We start from the raw sequence: 8,660 nt of genomic DNA, 5'->3' as shown, positions 1-8,660 counted from the left end.
AAATATTATTATATGTACTTTATAATATATATAAAATGTATAAACAATAAATATTCAACATATATTATCATATAATAAGTAATATTAATAATTAAATGTAATTGCAAGTTAAAAATATATTTTTTATAGTTATTACTTTTATTATTACTGATATATATTTTTTTGTTCTTCTTTTCTTTATCAATATTATTATAATTATTACAAATACAATGATTAACATTACTATTAATAATTATTATTATCATTATTAACATTATTCTTAGTAATTATTATTATCCTTATCATTAGTATGAACATTAAAATTATTAAAATAACATGATAATTATAATTATTAATATTAACAAGTATTATTATTATTATTATTAAGATATTTAATAAATATTAATGTTAAATATAGGATATAAAGATAGATATATACGCGTAATTACTTATACATCACAAACAGATTGTTATTTTCTTCCTGTTACTCTGCTCACTTGTGATTAAATGTCGACCTAGAAACTTCCCTACATAACATCGATCATCTCATGTTGATTGAGTAAAGAATTCTAACGCCCACTATCAATATCAATTACAGAATACTACCATCTGCTGTTATGTGAAGAATTAAACCCAAAATTATAGAAAACTATTTCGGTTTCTTTGTACGCGTTATATTATAGTCAATAGATCGAATTTGAAGCAATCCTCACAATCTAAGAATATACGAGTGTTAGGAATCACGTATTCAAGCTATCTGTGAGTTTTTTAGTTTTTAATTCCTTCTAATTACTTTGAATTTTCGAAGTCAAATCTTAAAGAGAAAAAGTCAACAAATGTTCATCTAAATTCGAAATTTCTGTTTCAGTATGAGTTAAATTGGTAATTTTTATAGTTTATAGAGGTGATTTAAAACATACTTGATGTTAAAACTTTTAGCTAAAACTTTCCCAAACTCGAATTAAATATAATTATTTTTGTACACCGACGGTTCCAACAGCAGCAATGCTGTATTTTCATTTTTTTGTTGTTGTTTACAATTAATGTAAACATTTGATTTTATTTATTTATAAGTATTATATTTGTGAATCAAAAGTCGTGGAATGATGAGATGAACAATTTCGTTTTGATTCTTTGATCGGACCTGTGAAGAAGAAGGAGGAGAAAAGAATTCAAAAAGAAAGATGGGATAAATATTAGTGGGTTTCTTATTTAATCAGAAAAACAGAATAGTGTGAATGGTTTAGGTGAAGGGTTGGTTTTTGAGAGGTCGAGGGTTCGAGCCCGGCTTTGGGCACTTTTCTTTTTAAAGGGCTTTTCAAAGGTAGTTACCATTTTTCAAAATTTATATTATTATTATTATTAGTGTTATTATTTATTATTGCTATTAATACTAAGTATTATAATTATTATTAGTATTGTAAATATTATTTCTACTATTGTAATTAGTGTTGTTATCATTAGTTATTAATATCATTACAAGTATTATAATTGTTAATATTAGTAATGCTAAAATAAATGTTAGATATTATTATAAATATAATTACAATTATGAATAATATTAATGTTATTATTATTTCATTACCAAGTAACATCGTTAAACATTATTAGTGTTATTATTATTAGTAATAGTTGTATTGATACATGTATTATTATGATTAGGATTATCATTATTATCATTAATAACATAAACTAGTTTTATTACCAGTAATATTAGTATTAGTATCACTTTTGTAACTATTAGTATTATTAATATTATTATTAATATCATCGTTTTTTTAAAGTTATTATTATTATCATTAACATCATAACTATCATAAACTGTAAAATTAATATTTTTACAAGTATTATTGTTAATATCATTGTTATTATCACTAATAGAGTTATTATTAACATAAGTATACTGTTAATGTTATTACCATTATTTTTACTAATATTAACTTAATATAATTAGAACTACTGTTTTGATAAAAAATAATACATACATAGAAATATATATTTAACACATGTAATATAACAAAATTTAGTATTTTTTATATACACAAATGAACATATAAAACATATATATATATATATATATATATATATATATATATATATATATATATATATATATATATATATATATATATATATATATGTTAACATAAAAATGATATAACTAATACATTTACATATTTATGTGTGTTTAATTACAACTAGGAATATTAATAAATATACAAATGATATAGGTTCGTGAATCCGAGGCCAACCCTATACTTGTGCAATGTCATCATATGTATTTTTACTACAAAATACAATACAGTGAGTTCATATACAGTGAGTTCATTTAATTCCCTTTTACTCTTTTACAATATATTTTTGGGACTGAGAATGCATGCACAACTTTTACAAATGTTTTACAAAATAAACACAAGTTTATGAAACTACATTCTACGATTGTTTTTTATACCTGATATCTGTACTTATTATTATTATGCTTGGTAACCTAAGAATTAGTGAAAAACACTAATTGACGCGAATCCTAAAGGTAGATCTACGGGCACCAACCACCCCCATTTTCGAATAGTGGAAATACTTTAGTACTTCGAAGGGTTCTTGTCATACATTTGAATAGTGGAAAGTATGATGCCAGATATCTTAAGCACTCTATGTTAAGGTCGGTTACCAGGCGACTCATCGTATGAATGATTTTTGCAGTTGTAATGATCCTGCACATTTAATTAAATGAAATCTTATGGCTTATTAAATATTATGATTATTATATAGAAATTAAACCTATGAACTCACCAACCTTGTGGTTGACACTTTAAGGCACGTTTATTCTCAGGTATGAAAGAAACCTTCTGTTGTGCATTTGCTCATTTTAGAGATATTACTTGGAGTCATTCATGACATATTTCAAAAGACGTTGCATTCGATTCGTTGAGTTCATCAAGATTATTATCAAGTCAATTATAGTTGGATATTTTATGAGATGGTATGCATGTCGTCAACTTTCGATGTAATGAAAGATGTCTTTTCAAAAACGAATGCAATGTTTGTAAAAATGTATCATATAGAGGTCAAGTACCTCGCGATGTAATCAACTGTTATGAATCGTTTATAATCGATATGGACTTCGTCCGGATGGATTGGAATGGGTCACCACAAGATCTCACTATTCCGTTAGACGAAATCTAAATCAACGAAAAACTACAATTCATCGAAGAATGTGAGGTTAAAAGACTAAAGCAAAACAAGATACCAATTGTTAAGGTTCGATGGAATGCTCGTAGAGGACCCAAGTTCACCAGGGAACGAGAAGATCAGATGAAGAAGAAATACCCGCACTTATTTCCAGAAGATACGTCAACACCTCCAATTGCTTAAAATTTCGGGACGAAATTTATTTAACGGGTAGGTACTGTAGTGACCCAAACTTTTCCATGTTTATATATATTAAATGAAATTGATATTTAAATGGTTAAGTGTTTCCAACATGTTAAGCAATCAAACTTGTTAAGACTTGATTAATTGAAATAGGTTTCATATAGACAATTGACCACCCAAGTTGACCGGTGATTTACGAATGTTAAAACTTGTAAAAACTATATGATGACATATATATGGATTTATATATAGTTAACATGATATTATGATAAGTAAGTATCTCATTAGGTATTTTAACAATGAGTTATATACATAAAAATGAGACTATTGAATTAAGAAACTTGAAAACGATATATATAACGATTATAGTTATAACAACGTTTTACTAATTACATATGAATCATTTTAAGATATTGTTACACTATATATAAACATGATAAATGATAAGTAAACATATCATTAAGAATATTAACAATGAACTACATATGTAAAAACAAGACTACTAACTTAAGGATTTCGAAAAGAGACATATATGTAACGATTATCGTTGTAACGACATTTAAATGTATATATATTGTGACGACCCGGAAATTTCCGACTAATTTTAAATTTAACATTTATATATTCCTGACACGATAAGCAAAGTTTATAAGTTAAATCTCAAGAATTTTAAACTGTGTTCATACATTCATTTAACCTCGACCAAATTCCAATGATTCACGAACCATTATAGGAACGGATATGATTATATATGTATATATGTATATATATTATAACTTGAAAATGTTAACAAGTATTAGACGTATAACATTTTACATGAACGTTGTTGTTTTAAAATATATTTAAAATAATTATCGACGGAATTAAAAGATGATATTAAATGATTGAATTATTAGATACATTGAATTATCGCTACGAGTCCCTGTTAGGAGGTCCACTTTGATTTAGGAAACCTTTCCCTTTTAACCATATTCAGAAAATGGTAAAGTGATTTTACATATAAGAACAAAGTGTCAACTAACGAGAACAAGACAAGAGTTAGTGAAGATTCCTATTTGATTTTCAATTCATACCATACAACATTTTCCTCATGATGTTAATAAGATAACTAGTATGACTATCATTTTAAAGTTGGAATATGGAATGTAAATAACGTAGAAGATGGATATCGACAAGTTAAGTAAATTAACGTTTTACATTAAAATGATTTTATACGTTTACCTAACCTTTAGACTTTATATCACGTTGCACCAACAAACGTTAAAAACTTGAAACCTATGAAAAGTATATGTAATCTTACTTCTCTAATATATTTTACGATATAACAACTTCTACTAATATAACCTTTTTAGCAAAATGATTCTTTAATATACTTAGTTTTGGAAAACAAAGTTTTCATATTTACTTAATATTGTTTCAAACGTACAAAAACAATTTTTAAAGAACTTTATTAGTGAAATGTCTTATAAGGTAAATTGTTCATAGGTTTTAAGGAACTAATTAAAGCTTTATATCATAAATTACATATACATACATATATATATATATATATATATATATATATATATATATATATATATATATATATTGTTTCAAAAACGTAAAACGTGATACGACAAAATATTTTCTATTACTTAAACATTTTGAACTTTGAAATATAATTAGATAGATATTTCAATTATATATAAGATATACAAAATTATATTCTTAAGTAAGAATATATATACATTTTACAAACGCGTTAATGTATAAATTAAATATAAAACGTTTCGATATTATTAAACGTATTTTAGTAAACAACGAGACTTTGATTTAAAGGAGCAAACGACCAAAACACTCAAATGAATAAGTTACACATTGAGTTGGATTATTTTTCATTGATTTGAGTCTTGTCATATATAAAGGTACACGTCGCGAAACGTAAAAGGCTAGTTTTCCAAACGTACGAAAATGCGTTCAAAAAACCGAAAGTGGTACGTGAGTCAAGTGACAACGTCCATGTCATTTGCGTAAAAATTACATTTTTATCATGAGCGTAAATATAATATAATATATAATTAATTATATAAATTAAATATATTATATATTTATTAATAAAAACCGTCGACAGCCTCAAATGAGTGTAGAATGAGCTGGATCTGGAACCTCCGACCTCGCGGAGCATATAGGCACAAAACCTCCGCACTCGCGGAGGTGTCAGTTTTAGGATTTGTGCATAAAAGCTAGATCGTTGTTTCTTTCTGAATCCATTCCATCTATCTATCTATCTTTTTACTCTATATATATTTATTTATTTTATTATTATTATTATTATTATTATTATTATTATTATTATTATTATTATTATTATTAAGATTAATAATATTATTACTATTAGTATTATACATAAAATATTAAGACGAGGTCATGAGCGAGTTATTTCAAAGCTGGTTTTCGAGTAGGATAGGGCTAAGGAAATTATGAGTTATAGCTATGGAGGTGATGGGTATGGTTCATGGGTATGCTTGTGAGGTTAATTTAGTGTTTTTCATCTCCGTTGCGTCTACGTACCTTTTCTGCAATATTGAATCTCAATATTGATACGTAAGTACTCATAATTTAACTTTTACATATTAATAGTGTATCCCTGACTAGTGCTCGAGTATATAAGATTATGCATGCTTGTACTTTTGATATTGTCGTTAGATAGGATATGTTGAATCCTGAATTAGTTATATATGCGGTTGAGATAAGGTATAAGATATGCATGTCGTTGGAAAGCTAGCGGAAAATTAAGAACTTTTCCTTTAGATATCGAATGGTTTCGATGAATGGATTTGAAGGTATAGTCAATTGAATTTTTGTATTATTATTAAAAATGATTATTATTATCGTCGTTATTATCGTTGTTCTAGTTTTATCTTATTATTATTATTATTATCTTTATCAATAAAAGGATTTATCATTAAAAATTGTTATTTTTATTATTATTACTATCGTTATTATCGTTAAAGTTATAATTAGTACTATTATTATTATCTAATTATTATTATTATTATTATTATTATTATTATTATTATTATTATTATTATTATTATTATTATTATTATTATTATTATTATTATTATTATCATTATTATTTTTTTCATTATTAATATATATATCATTATTTAAAAATGGTTATTTTTATTATTATTATTATTATTATTATTATTATTATTATTATTATTATTATTATTATTATTATTATTATTATTATTATTATATTATCATTAAAATAATTATTAGTATTATCGTTAGTAATGTCATAGTAATTATCATTATTAGTATTATTGTAATTAAAACTAATATTAGTAACACCGAATTATTTTGATTACTATTATTATCATTATTATGAACACGATATAAAAGACTATTAAAAACTATTAAACGAAACGATTAGGAAATAATGAGTAAGAGTATCATGATGAAATTAAAATATTATAAGATATTGATTTAGATAAAATTATCGTTCTTATTATTTTTATCATTACTATTATTATTAAAAGTATCGTTAGTATTAAAACTATCATTTTAGTGAAAATTATCTTTTAATAGAAATGTCATTGTTATTATAAAATATCATTATTATTATCATTTTAAATAAAGTTATTATTTTAAAATTAATATTAAAAGGTATTGTAAATATTAAAGTTATCATAATTAGAATTATCGTCTTATCATAATATCACGTTTAGTAAATATAAATATTGATATTTCTGTTAATAGAATAATAATAATTATTATTATTACAAAATAATACAACTTTTACTTACTATTATTATAGATAATATTTTATCAAATAAATATGTGATACAAACATATTTTACTACGTGTAATAAATTACTTTAATAATACCTATCATATTATCTTTATGATATTAAATGAACTCTATAAATTTTATTACTTAATATATATAAAAGTATATTTTATTATATAAATGTTAATATAAAATTTTATTTATTAATAAATGAATTATATTAATTACTATATTAAATCTTTGAAAGATATTTAAAAATATAAAACGACGATATTTAAACTACATATTAATCATATATAGATTTTTTGAAAATTATTTTGAGTCAAATTGACTTTTGTTGACTTTTGCATATTAGTCTCGAGCATTAGGATTGTGGTACACTTTGACTTGACCTAAATTGTTAGACAAATATTGACCAACACATAAATATATATAATTAATATAGGTTCGTGAATCCGAGGCCAACCTTGCACTTGTTCAATGACGTTATATGTATTTTTACTACAAAATACAATAGGTGAGTTTCATTTGCCTTTTTGGGCTGAGAATACATGCGCAATTTTTATAAATGTTTTACTAAATAGACGCAAGTAATTGAAACTACATTATATGGGTGAATGATCGAAGCCGAATATGCCCCTTTTGCTTGGTAACCTAAGAATTAGTAAACCGATCTACTAATTGACGCGAATCCTAAAGATAGATCTATTGGGCCTAACGAACCCCATCCAAAGTACCGGATGCTTTAGTACTTCGATGTTATTTTATCATGTCCGAAGGATTTCCCGGAATGATAGGGGATATTCTTATATGCATCTTGTTAATGTCGGTTACCAGGTGTTCACCATATGAATGATTTTTTTCTCTATGCATGGGACGTATATTTATGAGAACTGTAGTGACCCGAACTTTTCCATGTTTATATATATTAATTGAGATTGATATTTACATGATTAAATGTTTCCAACATGTTAAGCAATCAAACTTGTTAAGACTTGATTAATTGAAATATGTTTCATATAGACAATTGACCACCCAAGTTGACCGGTGATTCACGAACGTTAAAACTTGTAAAAACTATACGATGACATATATATGGTTATATATATAGTTAACATGTTTTTATTATAAGTATGTATCTCATTAGGTATTTTAACAATGAGTTATATACATAAAAATGAGACTATTAATTTAAGAAACTCGAAAACGATATATATAACGATTATCGTTATAACAACGTCTTACTAGGTACATATGAATCATATTAAGATATTGATACACTTGGTTAATTATGTTAAATGATAAGTAAATATATTATTAAGTGTATTAACAATGAAATACATATGTAAAAATAAGACTACTAACTTAATGATTTCGAAACGAGACATATATGTAACGATTACCGTTGTAACGACATTTAACTGTATATACATCATACTGAGATATATTATATATCATAATATCATGATAATATAACAATTTAATATCTCATTTGTTATAATAAACAATGGGTTAACAACATTCAACAAGA

This window comes from Rutidosis leptorrhynchoides, chromosome 11 (assembly GCF_046630445.1).
Source record: "Rutidosis leptorrhynchoides isolate AG116_Rl617_1_P2 chromosome 11, CSIRO_AGI_Rlap_v1, whole genome shotgun sequence".
In the NCBI taxonomy this organism is placed as follows: Eukaryota; Viridiplantae; Streptophyta; class Magnoliopsida; order Asterales; family Asteraceae; genus Rutidosis; species Rutidosis leptorrhynchoides.
This window is presented reverse-complemented; position numbering follows the sequence as displayed.